Here is a 16303-nt window from a genome sequence, read left to right on the forward strand (position 1 = left end):
GAAACTATCGCAGTTTTAACTAGCTGGACATAGGTACCAAATTGCCAGCCCTGGGGCTGGGATGAGCTTGCACATGGAGCTTTGCAGCTAAATTCTCCACAGATGTGTTGTCTCTGTCGACGGTCATGCTTAATCTGTAGGCGCAAACGTGAACAGGTTTTGTTTCCATTGTGGAGGGGATTGTTCAGAACCTAACGTCAGGATACATTGAGTTAAATCTGGTTCGGGGCGATAGTTCCCGTATGTAGAACGTCAAATGCGTGAGACCCCCACTGTATAAACTTGGCTGCGACTCCACCCTTTGCTCCTGGGGTCTGACGGGAGCTGCCATTGGCTCCCTTGGAACAGGCACAGGGCTGGTCACAGGGATCTGCAGGGGCAGAACTGGATAACCAGGGGAAGTCAAGGAGGGGGCTCGTGCAGTGACACCCCCAGGAGGCTAAAGGGAGCCCAGGAGTTTCCCTGGCACCACCAGCTGGGCTTCCAAAGGCTGCCCAGCCGAGCTATTGGGCAGGTGGGGGTGTGATGTTCAGTAATGCCCACAGAGTGTCTGGATATGGGGAAGGGAGTGGGAGGATGGTGACAGATCATAGTGAAAGCCAGGGAGCGTTTGGGGGAAGGCCAGGAGCTCAGCTTTGGCCATGCAAAGCTTGAGTGAGCAGCGAGACACCCAAGACGGAGGTGTCGGCCAGACAGGCCAGGAAGCGGGATTGGATGGATGGTGACAGATCAGGTGTGCCGAGCCAATCAGGCTAGAGATGGTAATTGGAGTGCGAGAGCATGAGGTCACTCAGGAAGAGGGTGTAAAGCGAGAAGAGGAAGGCAAGGTCAGGGCCCTGTGGGACCCCCGGAGCGTGGGAGAGAGGAGGAGAAGGACCCACCAGGAGAGATGCTGAAGCAGCAGGAGAGGATGGAGTGGGTGGGACACACTTTGTTAATTGAAACTGAAAGAAGACACCTTGTGGAGCCAAAATTGTCCCGAATGACAGGAAATGAAGAAAGCAGCAAGGAGATGGTCATCCCATGGAATCTTGGCTAGAAGGTCGCTGTCCCCAGGCGGGGGGGGTCTCTGGTTTCTCTCCTTGAGGTCCCCGAGGTGCCAGCCGCACGGTGCCAAAGCCAGTCTTGTGAGAGTCCTGCTGTAATTGTCTGTGTGCCGGGATGGGCGGTGATGCTCTGCGCGTGGAGGGCGTTGTCTTCTCAGCCTGTGGCAGGATCGATGACTCGGTCACGGGTGGCCACTGTGGGAAGTGATGTTGATTCCAGTGGGGAGTAAAGAGCCATGGCAAGGAAAGGCCTCCTGTGAGAGACAAGAGCGAAGCACGGGAGTCCTCAAACACCCCTTCCCCTCTGCATTCATTCAGCATCACAGGAGCGCTGCCCCAGAATGCGTAGGGGCTCAGTCGCCTAGTGGGTTCGTGCTCCAGCTGTGTAGCTCTAGAGCCCTGTATTCCAATCCTAACTGGCTACAGGCCAGCGATCAAACAAGCCAGATGGAGTCACACAGCGATTAGCCCATCGGCCTCCAGGACGGGGTTTCATCTGTGACGTTTGAGCAGAATGGGAAATAGCAGTGAGGGCGAAACACTGCTACCGTTGAACTATTAGCAGAAACGGCTGCCTTTGCAATGTCACGGAGAGGCCTATTTGACAAGTCGGTTCCTCTCTGCTCTGAGTGTCTCTGCAGAGGTGGATGGGGCTCGGTAGGTTTCTTTGTCTTTGTCTTGGAATGAGAAGGTTTCATTGCATGGCCCTAACACAAACGAAGATCCTCGAGCTTCCCAGTGTATCCAAGGCTTGCCTGGCGAGCAGAAGGTCTTAATTAAAACCTGGTGAGCTTAATTAGCCGAGATCTGTAAAGAAAATTGACTCGTGACAAGTGACTATTCAATACTTTTGGCTGCTCCATCCCATCCTCCTGGTGGATAGATTTACAGGGCCATTTATTTTCCTTCCCCCATCTGTAGACAGTGGTGTTGACATGGTGATTTATGTTATCCAGAAGGTTTAATTGCCATCTTGGAAAACAAGGTCCCATGGAGCAAGAGAACTGTTTGATCTTTGTCTAGATCAGCGTTTCTCAAATGCAGCCACCATGGTTGCATGTGACCACCAGTGGATTTTTTTTTTTGCAGCCACGACAGCCTCCAAATCATGGGCGGAGACGGGGGGGGGGGGGAAGCAGCGCCCCTCCCTGCAGCACCCAGCTGTTGCTCCTGAATACCTGCTACCAAGAGTAGCGAGATGCACTGCCTTGGGGTTTGTGCTGGCGCCGCCAGCAGGGATTGGTGCCCTGCACTGCACCACCTCCTCAGAGCTCTGGGCAGTGCCTCTGGAGACAGGTGGGGCCGGTGTGTGCGGTGCCGGAGTTGGCTCTTGTCGGTGGAGGCAGCTACAGCGTTTGGTCACCGGGGCTCTCCCTGGGCAGCTCCATCCGGGCTGGGGCCCGGGGAGCCTGGAACTCTGCAGGCAACCGGTGAGTTCCCGACCCACCTTCCCCGGAGCAGGCTCTCGATGAAGGGCTGAGGGAGGCAGGGACAGAGAGACAGGATTTGTCAGAGCAGCCACCAGCAGGAACCCCTGGTCTAGATTATGAAACCCTGAACAAAACACAAATATCTGCATGTGACACACAGCCCATCCCCCTGCAAAGGCAGGACACAGCTCCCTGATTGACATATCTGATAGGACACCGACCCTGGCAGTCTTCTGGAGCTAATGCTCTGGTATTAAACTCTTGCTTCCTTCTACACTAGACATTTCCCTTAAGATTTAAACTGGTCTTGGTGTCAAAATGTTTCTGAAACGCCTTTGCGATGCAGTGTGAGAAGCAGCAGGCCAGTGGCTGGCGCTGCGTGGCGAAAGCATTGTGTGTTACATCCAGGGGAACAGTCTAGTACCCGTCTCCTTGACAGACGACCCCTAGGTAGAGCCCTGTGGGCTTGCCTGGTCTCACTTACAGTGGCAACTAAGAGGCTCCACTCACCCGCCACCATTCCCGCTTCGACATGCTCTGACGGGGCAGGAAGGCGCCCGCTGCAGGGATGAGCTTGGGCACAAGTCACCTTCTCCGGTGACAGGCCACTCACTCATCGTGGGCTCCACCTCCTGAGAGCCAAAGGCCTGGAAAGGCCCCTCAAGTGCTTGGTACTGATTAATGAGAGCACCAGCAGCACCCCTCAGCCTGGGGCCTGCGACCCTTCGGCACCACGCCGAGCACCTACCACCTGGGAGTCATGTTCCTGGGTACCCAGCACTTGGATATCGGCAGTCTCGCCATCGAGTGGTTTCACTGTGAGCCCAGTACTGGAGGCACCTCTCCTGGAGAGGCTGAGGGTGGCGAAATCTAAGCCACCAGTTACTGTACCATCGATACAGCTAGTCAAGGAGGTGTCTCTGGTACCAACCCCTTCCCCGGAGTCCAGGCATCTGAGTAGAATGGTCCATCCTTGGAGGGAATCTCCTTGTCCCCAACCAGACAGACCAGGGGGACCTCCCCCACCCCTTGCTGTGGCTCTGGGAGGCAGAGCTGCAGCCACTCCAAGCCTGTTTAGGGCTTTGAGTGAGAGCCAGGCGTTCCCATTGAGCTGACACCAGTGCGGAGCCGAGGGCCCTGGTGTGACGGCCAGCACTGCTGTGTTCTGAGCTAGCCGAGCGTGCTCCACTGCAGATCGCTTATTGCCGCTGCAGGTTAGGTTCCCATCGCCTAGGAAAGGGCGGCCACAGCCAAGGAAAGTGCACGTGTTTGTGTGCCCAGTGACAATTGGAGGGCAAAGGCCTATGTCTGCAGTGAGGCAACCACTCATCCAATGCTTCTCTTTGTCATTCAGCATTGCCCCCTTCCACCCTGGATGGAGCCTGAGCCAGCCATTTTTCAGCCAGGACCCTATTCTGTGTAGCCCCTAGGACAGCAGGGAAACAGCACTCTCCCTGCTTCCCAAGGAGTGTACGGCTGGGTGTTCAGTGTGCTGCTAAACGCTGTTGCCCAGAGCATCTTTTGATCCCTCCTGGCACCTGACACATGCGGTGGAAGGAGCTGTGTGACGGGACCGGGCCCTGCTGGAACATGGAGAGCCTTTGGGGTAGAGGAGCAGGTGTCCATCCCAACCCTGGGAGAATTGTGCCAGAGGAAGGAACAAAGTTAGCTTAGGGTGGCTCCATCCACCCCCACCAGCTCCTAGGGAGAGGTCATCAGCCCCTTGCGATCTGGGGTGTTGAGGGCCTCCAGTCGGTCTGAGATCACTGGTATGGGCATTCAACCATGTCCTGAGATCACCCATCGCTTAAACCAGCGCCGTCTCCAGGCAAGATCCAGCTCCGAGGCCTGGCAGGAGGAGAAGGAGATTCCAGAGGCAGTAGGAAGTTGCTGGAGGTGACCGTAAACACCTTCTCGGTGTCCTTTCCCGTGAAGGGGAGGCTGGGGAGGAGCAGCGATTTGTGAGGCTGGGGCAGAAAGATGCTGATTTCAAGCAGCATTGCCAGGGGCCTGGCTAACAGGGCTGCAAGTTATCAACGCTCATTCTCGTGGTGATGGGTAGTTTTGAAGTCCACTCTCCAGCACTGATGGGCAGGCTGGTTAACTCACTGGTCCACTCGGCTCCTAGCAGAACGGGGGCTTCACACTGGTCCCCTACACGGAGTGGATGGTGGAGAGCAAGCCAGTCCTGGAGGATGCCAGCGCATTGCTGGCGTTCTGCGGCTCCTGCACGCTGGCTGGAGGATGGCATCTGGGATGTACTGGAAGGGCTGGGTCTCTTGCTGCTGCCGGCGCCAGGCCCCCCGCTAGCCCCCCAGGCTGCCCTGGACCCAGAGCTGTCCTGTCCATAGGACGGATCGGGGCAACCGCCCCCAGGCCCCATGCTTTGGGGGGCCCCGCCCTTCATGGGGACGCGGGGTCCAGGACGGCCTGGGGGGTTAGCGAGGGACCTGGGCAGCAGCTGCAAGCGACCTGGCCCCAGCCTGCCCCACTCCACTCCCTGTCCCCATTCCACCCCTTCCCACAAGCCCCTGCCCCACCTCTTTTCGGCTTTCGCCCCCTCCCCCGAGCAATGCCGGGAGCTGGCGGGGCGGGGAGGGCTGGGGCAGGGTGACTTGCTGCTGCCAGCACCAGGCCCCCTGCTAACCCCCCAGGCTGCCCTGGACCCCGCGTCCCCCTGAAGCACGGGGCCGCCCAAAGTGCGGGGCCCAGGGCGGTTGCCCCTGTCTGTCCTATGGACGTTCTGGGCACCACCAAAAATTATACAAACCTGGTGCCCATGCTGCTGGGCCTTGCTGAGGGCAGGGAGAGGAGGTGTTGGTGAGAGAAGGCTGGCGCGTGTGATCGGAGATGTTCGGAGACTCCAGAAGCCAGTGTGGAGAAGGCGACGCGTGTGATAGGAGGTGTTGGTGTGGAGAAGGCTGGCGCGTGTGATAGGAGGTGTTCGGAGACTCCAGAAGCCAGTGAAAGAAGTGTCTGCCCTGCTGGCCGCTTCACACACAGCATCTCTTCAAGCTCTAAGAAGTCCATCCCCGCCCCACCCTACAGCTGCTGGCCAGGATTTTCCCACGATGCACTTGAACATCCCAGAAAGGAAGTAGCTTGAAATGGCTTCACCTGAGGAGCCCGTCAGTGAAGAACAAATCAAACGGGGCGTCTGCATAATTCTCCTCAGAAACCTTCCGGAACATCCCAGATGCCATCCTCCAGCCAGCGTGCAGGAGCCGCGGAACGCCAGCAACGCACTGGCATCCTCCAGGACTGGCTTGCTCTCCAGCATCTGCTCCGTGTAGGGGACCAGTGTGAAGCCCCCGTTCTGCTAGGAGCCGAGTGGACCAGTGAGTTAACCAGCCTTCCCATCAGTGCTGGAGAGTGGACTTCAAAACTACCCATCACCACGAGAATGAGCTTTGATAACTTGCAGCCTGGTCCGTTCAGAACATTTGTTCTCATCACGACGACACCAACCCAGAGAGACAGGGCAGTTGGGGCTGCAGGTCAGGGCCGGGGTTCATCAGCAGAGCTGTGGCGGGAAGGCCTCTGGACTGGAACAGCAGGGAATGCTGTGCTGCAGGTTAGGACTGGCAGAGCTGTGTTGGGAAGTCAGCAATCAGCTGCTGCTCCCCATTGCTCACGTCCTGCCAGCACCAACCTCATGCACCAAATGGCTCTTCTATTAGAAATCCGCTCTGGAGTTGTTGCAAACCTCGCTCGGCCTTCCTTACGCTGGCATGGCTTAACAGGGACAAATCACATTGTGGCTGTGAGAGCAATGCCTCCCTTGCAGAGACGTGCGTCACAACAACGCTCAGAGGAGCGGGTAAAAGAGAGAGGCTCTTGGGGTTCATTTAGACACTCTATGGGGTTCTACTTTACATCATGCATTCAGCGACAATCAGTCCTACAGATGTGACAGGCTAGATTGCGCAGCGGGAGACAGTGCAGGTTTCGGGCACGGTATGGTGGACGTGGCTGGGAATACACAGCAAGCCGGCGTGGGTGTGCTGCAACATCTTATGTTTAATTCAGTGTTCTCTGACAGAGTTTGATGTTCTTCCATTTTCCTTTGGTAATAAGCCTTTGGCTGGTGGCTTGACTCTCTCGCCCCCTGGGGACAGTCTTGCTAAGCAAAAGATGTTTGAGACCCTGATCTCAGCTGGGCTCCAGAGGGGTTACCGGGATACAAATCATTAGCAATCATAAACAGTTTAGGTAAAATCTGTGCAACTGGTGTGTGTGGACAAGGCCAGTGTGCCTGCAGACAAACCGAGGGTTGTAGCCGTGGTGGACTGGGCTGGACAGACACGAAGGCCCTCTCTGAAGAGGTTGATCCAACTGGAGGGAGGGTTGGCTTCCCCTCAAGCCAGATGGACTCTTTGGGGTTTCATTCCCTGTAATTTTTTTGCCAGGTTGTCACCTTTGGGCATTAGGCCAAAATTCTCTCCCTCGGGCACCTCACGTTAGACACCTAAATGCAGCCATCTCAGCACCTGAACAGCTGGCCTGCGCACCCGCCGCTCTGAAAAACCAGCCCCCAAGTGAGGTGCCTAAAGATGGATGGAGGTGCCTCACCTTTGTCGCCAAGGGCCCGCCTCCTCTCAGGAAAGCCACAGGTCAGGGAGAGCCCTTCCAGAGCTTTGCTGACGTGAGGGGGAGGGATCTTCCTGGAAAGCGGCTGAGCTCCCGTGAGGAGATTGCTGCCAGGGGCTGGCCTCTGTTGCAGCTATTTATGGAGCAGCGGCATCTTCCGTGGGTGGCTGTGAATTGCTTAATGTTTCATGCATTATAGATCAAGGGCTCTTTAACTAAACAAAGCTACGTCTCCTCCCGCAGAGTCGGCCCGCCGAGGGCCAGGCCTTCCTGGCACACACAAAGCACGCGGGTACGTGCCACAGGGCTCATCGTTTTCGGTGTATGAAGCCATCCAAATAACACTGCTGCAGATTTGTGCATGCTGCTTTCTATGCTCAGCATGTACGATAAGCTGCCCCTGGCTTGGTCCCTTCCCGTCCATGCAGCAGGTTGTGGGTTCGTGTCTGGCCCTGTACGTCCATTAATCCTTTAATGCTGTGTGGCCATGGCCATCAAGGGGGCTTGTGCATGGTCCTTCACTAGTGTGCCAGAGGGGTCCGAGAGGTGCTCACGGGAGTTAACCGTTCCCTGAATTCTGTGGTCTTCACAGCAGACTCAGTACTCAGTACGCTAGGTGGCGCAGCTGGCACATTCCAGCCCTGGCACTACCCCAGCATGTCTCCTAACAAAGCTCTTTGTAAGGATCCCCACCGTGAGCTCTCAGCAGTGTCTGAACCTGGGACCTTCACCACCAAAGCACAGGCCTCTGGCACTCGAGCTAAAGGAATAACTCCATTCACTGGCAGCTGTGGTAGGCTGTTATACACCCTGCCATCTCCCTTTGGCTGGAGCCCTCGTGGTGAAAGCTCTGGCCTGGCATGGGATGCCATCCAGCCTGCCCTTGTGCATCGTAGGTTGGCACATCAGCCTTCTCCACTCTTGGCCACTGCTGACAAAGCCCCGCCAACCAGTAAAGGGCATGAGCAGACTCCAGGCCACTTATTTAAAGCAGGGTCTTGTGCCCCCCCAGGCAGGTCACTGATTTCTAGCTGAGTGAATAGCCAGGAGCCCTGTGACATTTGCCGCTCCTCCGCGGCCCAGTGACCACAAATGTCCCTGCTGGGGGCCAGGAGTGTCCAGGCAGCCCCTGCATCCAGCGCACCACGCTGCTCAGATCCCTGAGTTTAACTGATAGCCGTGTTCTCCAGCCCTGTTAAACTCGCTGCTTTGGCCTGTTCCCCTTTAAAGAGTGCTGTGGTGGCACCATCTCTCTGCTGGGGGAAGGGAGGGAATTGAGAAACACAATCCTCCTATGGCACAGTCCTCCTGGTCTCTGTGGGTAGTGTGGGCTCGTCTGCAGGCCCACACCCAAGCCGGCTTGCTGTTTATCCCCAGCCCTTTGACTCTCCCCGCTGGTGGAGAGCAGCCCCTGTATGAGGGCACACAAGGAAGGGAGAGAAAGTTCTGTCTTCCGTGCCCACAGCCAGGATTGGATAGTGGGCTGCATTGGATGGAGCCGTCTGCCAAGGGGACTGTCAGGAGCCTCTTGCTTGGGATTTAACACTAGCGTTTTGTGGGAACGATCCTGCAGTGGCCCCAGGGAGATGGGCTGCATGCTCTCTGCCAGCTGCAGCCTCTGGTCACCTGCGCTGGGCTCTAGTCGTGGGACTTTTCACTGTGGGGCACTGGGTACTGGAGCATTACAAGTAAAGCAATTAAATAACTTGACTTCAGACTAGAGTGCATCCAGATAATCAGATTCTCTTCACTAACTCTATGCCAGTCCCCCAGCAGCCTAGCTAGTGGGCACTTTGTTGCACGTGCTCCTGATCTGCAGGCCTCGGCTCTCTGAGCAGAGAGAGATTTGCATAATAATATGCACAAAGGAGAGGGAGTGAGCTAGCTAATGAAAACTGATCTAATCTTGCAAATGGGTCCTGAGTGCAGGTGGCGACGCAGTGTAACCCTTGCAGCGCCCCCTGCCTGCCTGCACGGGAGTGCCAGGTACACCAGGAATGCATCAATAAAACAGCACACCGGTGGGCTTCTCGTAATGCCAGCATCTGCACTTCTGCTCCCAGAGTCGTTCTGTTGTTCCTGCCAGTGTGTCATCCAGGGATCAAGCTGTTTGTTAATTCTGTGCAAGTGTGGGTGAGTTGATTCCGCACAAAGGCAGCTGTTGGAAACACAGGCTTTAGGTTATTGTGTAGTTACTAGTCATCTTGGCGGAAAACCTGCCTTGTGCAAAATCTCTGCAACAAATCGACCCGTCGTTTACCTCAGCCATGCCTGGGAAACCATGGGAGGGGATCGCTTTGCTGCTGGTCCTTCACCAGACTTGCTGTGCCCTGGAAACCTAGTTGGCACATGCAACAGCATGGCCAGTGCCCACTTCCCGGGATATAGAATCATAGAATATCAGGGTTGGAAGAGATCTCAGGAGGTCATCTAGTCCAACCCCCTGCTCAAAGCAAGACCAATCCACAACTAAATCATCCCAGCCAGGGCTTTGTCAAGCCTGATCTTAAAAACCTCTAAGAAAGGAAATTCCACCACCTCCCTAGGTAACCCATTCCAGTGCTTCACCATCCTCCTACTGAAAAAGTTTTTCCTAATATCCAACCTAAACCTCCCCCACTGCAACTTGAGACCATTACTCCTTGTTCTGTCATCTGCTGCCACTGAGAACAGTTTAGATCCATCCTCTTTGGAACCCCTTTCAGGTAGTTGAAAGCAGCTATCAAATCCCCCCTCGTTCTTCTCTTCTGCAGACTAAATAATCCCAGTTCCCTCAGCCTCTCCTCATAAGTCATGTGCTCCACCCCCTAATCATTTTTGTTACCCTCTGCTAGACTCTTTCCAATTTTTCCACATCCTCCTTGTAGTGTGGGGCCCAAAACTGGACACAGTACTCCAGATGAGGCCTCACCAATGCCGAATAGAGGGGAATGATCACATCCCTTGATCTGCTGGCAATGCCCCTACTTATACAGCCCAAAATGCCGTTAGCCTTCTTGGCAACAAGGGCACACTGTCGACTCATATCCAGCTTCTCATCCACTGTAGACATGTAGGTGTCTGAAACAGCCACGGCTCCTGCGGACTAACTTGCCAGGGGCTGGTGGCACAGTGGGATCATGCACAAAGCCTTTCTCTTCCGAAGACTTTGTGTCAAGTCCCATGCTAAGGGAGCAGCGTGGGACTGTTTGAAATAGTTGTTTAGCTAAGCTGGGACCTGGGATCCTAGCAGCCCCCAAGCCCCTATGCTTCCTGGTGAAATGTTTGTTTTCCTCTTAAAAAGGAGCTCTCCAGGGAACGTGTGAAGGGCCCCAGCAGCAGGACTAGGCCGTCTCCATACCCATTGTTTGAGATATTGTCCTGCATCTACACCTCTATTGCTGAGAGGTAATTCTCAGAGGGGAGGCAAGGGGTGACTCTGGCAGATCGAATTGACTCTGCACGGGGTACTGGTCCCAAGGCCCTAGTACAGCCAATAGGAGGGGTTGACAGATGGTCGCAGGGGCCCCCAGCAGCTCCTCGTTAGAGGTGGTGGAGGTTGGTCCCACGCCTGTGAGAGTCTTTTGGATGGTGGTGGATACACAGGGCCAGGGAAGAATGGTTCATCGGATGGCTCAGAATATCCCGATGAGGAGAAGGCTGGTTCCGGTTCCAATTCCAGTGGTGGTATCATCGGTGCCGTTGGAGGGTAGATGTATTCTGTGTATGGGATGGGTCATGAGCTCCTTCCAGCAGTCAAGTTTCTCGGAGGTGCTATTATCTCCCTGGAAACAGACAGGCCTGATTGAGGAGGTGATTCCAGATCCGGGAGAGCAAAATGTCCTGTGGGGCAGCAACAGATTCGGATCTCCTCTGTGTGAGAACGGTTCTGTTTGTCCAGCCATTGCAGCCGGTGAGGAGGGTGGTATCCGAAGTTGGCAATGATCGGATTTCGTCAGCGCCAACAGATCCTAGGGCTGGGAGGAGATTGGGACGATGGTTCCGATGGAACACAGTCCGGTACTGATGGAGCCCAGTTCTTATGGGCTTTCTTGTCAGGCATCAATAGTAGCAAGGACTCTACTAGAAAAATCTTACCTAGCTAAATGGAAACACTTCTCTTCCTGGGCACAACAAAGAGGTATGTGATGGGTTGGGTCACAGAGATCCCCTTGGGACTGTCACCTGACGTGCTGAAATTACCTCTGAGCCCGTTTTCCCTGCCAGCTTGGGACTCCAGAACCCTGCCTTGTTGAGCCAGACACGCTAGCCTGCTGCAACACAGGCCCAGGGTCTGGGCCACACCCCCAAAACTGCAAACTTTAACTAAAAACAGCTCAGAAGGTTACCTGTCTCTAGCACCCAGACACCTAGTTCCCAATGGGATCCAAACCTCAAATAAATCCATTTTACTCTGTATAAAGCTTATACAGGGTAAATTCGTAAATTGTCCGCCCTCTATATCACTGATAGAGAGAGGCACAGCTGTTTGCTCCCCCAGGTATTAATCACTTACTCTGGGTTTATTAATAAATAAAAGTGATTTTATTAAGTATAAAAAGTAGGATTTAAGTGGTTTCAAGTAATAACAGACAGAACAAAGTAAGTCACCAAGCAAAATAAAGCAAAAACATGCAAGTCTAAGCCTAATACATTAAGAACCTGATTACAGGTAATATCTCACCATCAGAGATGTTCCAATAAGCTTCTTTCACAGACTAGACTCCTTCCTAATCCTTCCTAGCCCAATCCTTTCCTCTGGTACAGTCCTTGTTAGTTCCAGCAGACATCTCAGGTGGTAAGCAGGGGTTTTCTCATGACTGGCAGCCTCCTTTGTCCTGCTCTACCTCCTTTTATAGCTTTGGCACAAGGCGGGAATCTTTTGTCTCTCTGGGTTCCTACCTTCTAAATGGAAAAGTACCCAGATTTAAGGTGGATTCCATTATCGGGTGACATGGTCACATGTCACTGTAAGACCCCTAGTCTCCATTCCCCATGGGCTGGCCCACAGGTGCACCGGAAGACTTGCAGGTAAATAAACCATTTACAACCAATTGTCCTAGTCAGTGGGAGCCATCAAGATTCTAAACCACCGTTAATGGCCCACACTTTGCATAATTACAATAGGACCTCAGAGTTATACTTCATATTTCTAGCTTCAAATACAAGAATGATACATGCATACGAATAAGAGGAATATATTCAGTAGTTTCTAACCTTTGTTATGATACCTTACAAGAGACCTTTTGCATAAAGCATATTCCAGTTACATCATATTCACACTCATAAGCATATTTCCATAAAACATATGGAGTGCAACGTCACGAGGTGCTCTCCCAGAGACGACAGCTAGTCCTCTTCTCTTGGACTAGATCCGATCAGCTTTGTCCATCAACTCCTTGCAAGTCTACTTTGCAGCGATCAGCACATACCATCCACCTTCTCAGAGCTACTCAGTCTTCACCAACCCCCTGACCAATAGATTCTGGAAAAGCCTAATCAGAACCTTCCCACCTACTCAGAAGCCTGGTCCCTAGTGGGACACAAACCTTGTTCTCTCAGCATTCACAAGCTCCCCACCCTTTGAACCTATAGCTACTTGCTCCATGCCCCTCCTTTCCATGAAGGTTGCTTTCCTTGTAGCCATTGCCTCAGTGAGAAGGGTTGGACTAAAATCCAGTTATCCAAATAGGATATTCTCTTGCCGGTTACCGAGGAATTGAAGGAGGAGATTTTGCTGTATTTCTCATTTGTAATCCAGTTGCTCCGGGGATTTAGGCTGTAATTGCATTGGTACAAATAATCTCTTAACTCGTTTAATGCAGCGGGTCTTTGGGCCCCCTGGCTGCAGAATGTTACAGCTGATGCACAGAGCTCACCGCACTGGAGACAGTGCAGACTGGCTGTCTGAGCCCCAGGGGGGCTAACCTGAAGGGTACTGAGTTTCTCGGTGTGCTGCCCTGGCTCTGGGGTTCACTTGGCAAGTGGATGGGTGCAGAATTCCCTTGGCTGTGACTAACGAGGCTGGGCTTTAATGCGGGGATTCCAGTGGGAGGAATAAAACTAGGGCAGCGGGAAGGTTCTATTAAGTTAGTCTATGGATTTAGTCCTGTCATTACAACATGGGGAGCTTTGGGCTCTTTAACCCAGATCTGCAAAGGTATTTAGGTACCTAACTCCCATTGATTGTAATAGGAGCTAGGTGCCTAAATACTTCTGGAGAAGCTGGGCCTTCCTTCCTTCTCCCCCTCCCCCCAACCCCACCGTTCTGAGCCCCTCCCCATGCCATGCTCTTTGGGGTGCATCTCTCTGCCGTGATCTCAACTTGCACAGCTATTGTGGGGTCCTTCTGTGTCTGACTCTTCACCGGTCTAATCTCTGGGTGGGATCTCTAAGGCCCCATCTCCACTACACTTATAATAGCACTGGGGCACAACACAATTGTGTTGTCATATGGATGGTAGCTAGGCAGTGTCCTAGAGACCTGCTGCGGAGTTGTAACTGGCTCCACCAACTCCATTATAGTTGTACCGTAGACAGGGCCTGAGCCATGCTGTAATTTGTTGACATCCCCCAGACAATGATACAAGGAGCTGTGCCCGTGTTAGTAGCCAAATGGTGACATTGCTTATTATTTAATTCCGAACCTCCTAATGCCCCCAGTTCTCAGCTCCCCGAGGGCACCTCTCCTCTGCTCAGCTTTGAGGTGCTACCAGTGACGTGCTGCCCATCTTTGGTTGGGTGAGGACACACTACTGCCCCTGCAGCTTCTCTCCTAGTGTCCCGTTAAACCTCCCATGGGCAGGTGGTCGCCAGCTGCATTCTCCCCAGTGAGTCCCCCCTGAAATCCCCGCCTCCTCCCCCCGACACGCTGGGGCCAGTTTCCTGACACTGCGGCAGGGGCTGCAGCTGCAGCACAAAGGCTGCCAATTGGGGGTGTCAAAGCAAGACAGTGTGGGGGGGGCAAGGCGAAAAGCACTTGTTAAAGGGTACAGCTGTGGCTGCAGACCTTCCCCGCAGGCCGTACAGCTGCCCACTGAGGGGAGTCCAGCAGGAGCCCGGCATGTCCTCGTCTCTGCATGTCCTTGCAGAGCCTGTGTAGTTAGCAAGCAGCCCTTGGTCAGCATCCTCATTAGAGCCGGGAAGGGGAAAGCAGAGAGATTTTAATGAGGTTTAAAGAGGCTTCCATGAGCTAATAATAGCAGGTCATTGGGGGGCCCAAAGGAGTGCGAGATGCCGAGACCCAGGGCCCGATTCTGACCACTGACCATACCAGCAAGAGGAGACATGGATCCTACCTCGTAGTCTGGAAACGTCCTGCCCAGGTCCTGGTGCCTCCTCAGATCCACCAAGCCAAGGCAGATGGATCTGGCCACGTGGCGAGAATCAGGAACCTGAGGGTAGCGGAGCTGCCCCAAAGGCAGAGATTGGAGAATCTTCTGGGGAATAGCTTCATGGCAAGTTTAAATGGAAGGAGGATGGGTACCACTCCCAGTAACTTCTGCTCGAAGATTCCCTGCAGTCTCGTCAGAACTAACCTTAGAGCTGATCGTATTGAGTTATCAGCATCTTAACTGTGTTTGGGACAATATCCTCAGACAACTCAAAGCCTGGGATTTCTGCCCTCCGGATCATTCCAGAGATCTCCAGAAGTGGCACTGAGGATTTGCTGATGTAAAATTCCGAAGGGGCCAGGGTCTGAAATCCAGAATACTGTATCTAGCAAGGCTTAGGGTAACTGTGGGCAGCCAGGTGCTTATCAGTCCCAGCCTCGAGCGGGTGGAGATCTTGATATCAAGAAAACAGTCTGGAAATCTCCTCTGGATTCAGTCCCTTCCAGTTGAACCCATCCAGGCCGCAGATCGATGGAAAGCACACTGACTTGTACGCGAACGTCTTCCTGTGCCTGCACTTTGCTCTGGAGTTATAAATGACCAGTTGTCTGTGTGGGCTCCTCCAGGGCTGTGTTAATGGGGTAGGTAATGCAGTGGGGGAGAGGTCTGTATCTCTTGTCCCTGGATGGTCGTTTTCTTTTGATCCCCCTGTTGCCATGAGATGAGGTTGTTTGGTCTCTGCCATGGCCTGGCATGTGGGAGCTGGGTTGGGTTTCCTTACAGACAGAGCTGGAGTTGGAGGGTGGTGTGTGTGTGCGGTGGGTGGAGGGGTTACACTTCCTAACCACATTTAAAACCAAGAGCAGATCATTCAGGAGTAGGGGCTGGGGCCACGAGATTGAGCGTTTTGCTGTTGTCTCCTGGCACCGGATCTTTACATTTGAAAGCCGCTGGGTTGTTTTTATAGCGTCCAGGGCTTGCTAACAAGCACTAGCAAGTCCTGGCGAGATCTCTCCGCTGCTCACTTGGAGTGCTAATGTACCAGCCGAGGTAGATGTACTGCTTGCAGTTGGAAAGGCTGCTGCCCCCGAGGGGAACCTGCTCCTGCTCCAGTGTCTGTTGCTGTTGCACTTGTTAGTCACAGAAATTAGTGAGTGTAAATGTCTTGTTGGCACAGTCAATAAGCAGCCGCTGTTTTATCGTGAGAGAGACGAGGTGGGTGAGATCGTGTCTTATTGGACCAGCTTCCGTTGGCGGAAGGTACAAGTTTCTGAGCTACACAGAGCAGCAGCCACAGCGACATTTGGGTCCATCTGTGAACCCCGAGTGTGCAGGCGGCAAGTTGCTCTGTCGCTGGGTGTTCCTGGCTGGCCGCACCTCCCAGCTGAAGCAGGCACCCTCTGCCCGACACGCCTCACAAGTGCATTTGCCCTCCTGGTTATTAATGACCGGAGCTGCCTCCTGCGATCGCGCCGTAAATACGAATAGAGCCGCGCTGGCTGCAGGGAAGGAGCTCTCCCAGGCAGTGCGAGCGCTCGCAGTGCCAATCCACGCACAGGCCTCCTGAACTCCGGGGAAAAGTTTAAGAAGCGCAGGCCTGCAGATCTAAGCGTTTGCGCATCTAAAGGACTTCCCAGCTAAGCCCAGTTTTCCATGAGTAGGATTTGACTTACCGTGTGCATCTGTGATTCACGCAGCCTGAGGAGAGGAGAGAGCTGAATTCTGAAGGGCTGGGGGGTTCCTGTTTACAGTTAGCGTGTGTCACGGAGTATTGGGGGACTCAGGGCCCTGCACCCCCGGCTTCCTGCGATTCACCATGACTCTCAGCCAGCCAGTAAAGCAGAAGGTTTATTTAGATGACAGGAACATAGTCCAAGACAGGTCTTGCAGGCACAGACAACAGGACCCCCTCAGTTAGGTCCAT

At 53.9% G+C, this 16303-nt stretch overlaps 1 protein-coding gene across 1 annotated transcript in view; it reads left to right on the forward strand.

Annotated features, from left to right (window-relative positions):
* Window positions 1-16303, forward strand: part of OSBP2 (oxysterol binding protein 2) — a 367014-nt gene that overhangs the window by 337000 nt on the left and 13711 nt on the right. The gene's annotated exons all lie outside the window — the stretch shown is intronic.

This window comes from Malaclemys terrapin, chromosome 16 (assembly GCF_027887155.1).
Source record: "Malaclemys terrapin pileata isolate rMalTer1 chromosome 16, rMalTer1.hap1, whole genome shotgun sequence".
Lineage (NCBI taxonomy): Eukaryota > Metazoa > Chordata > Testudines > Emydidae > Malaclemys > Malaclemys terrapin.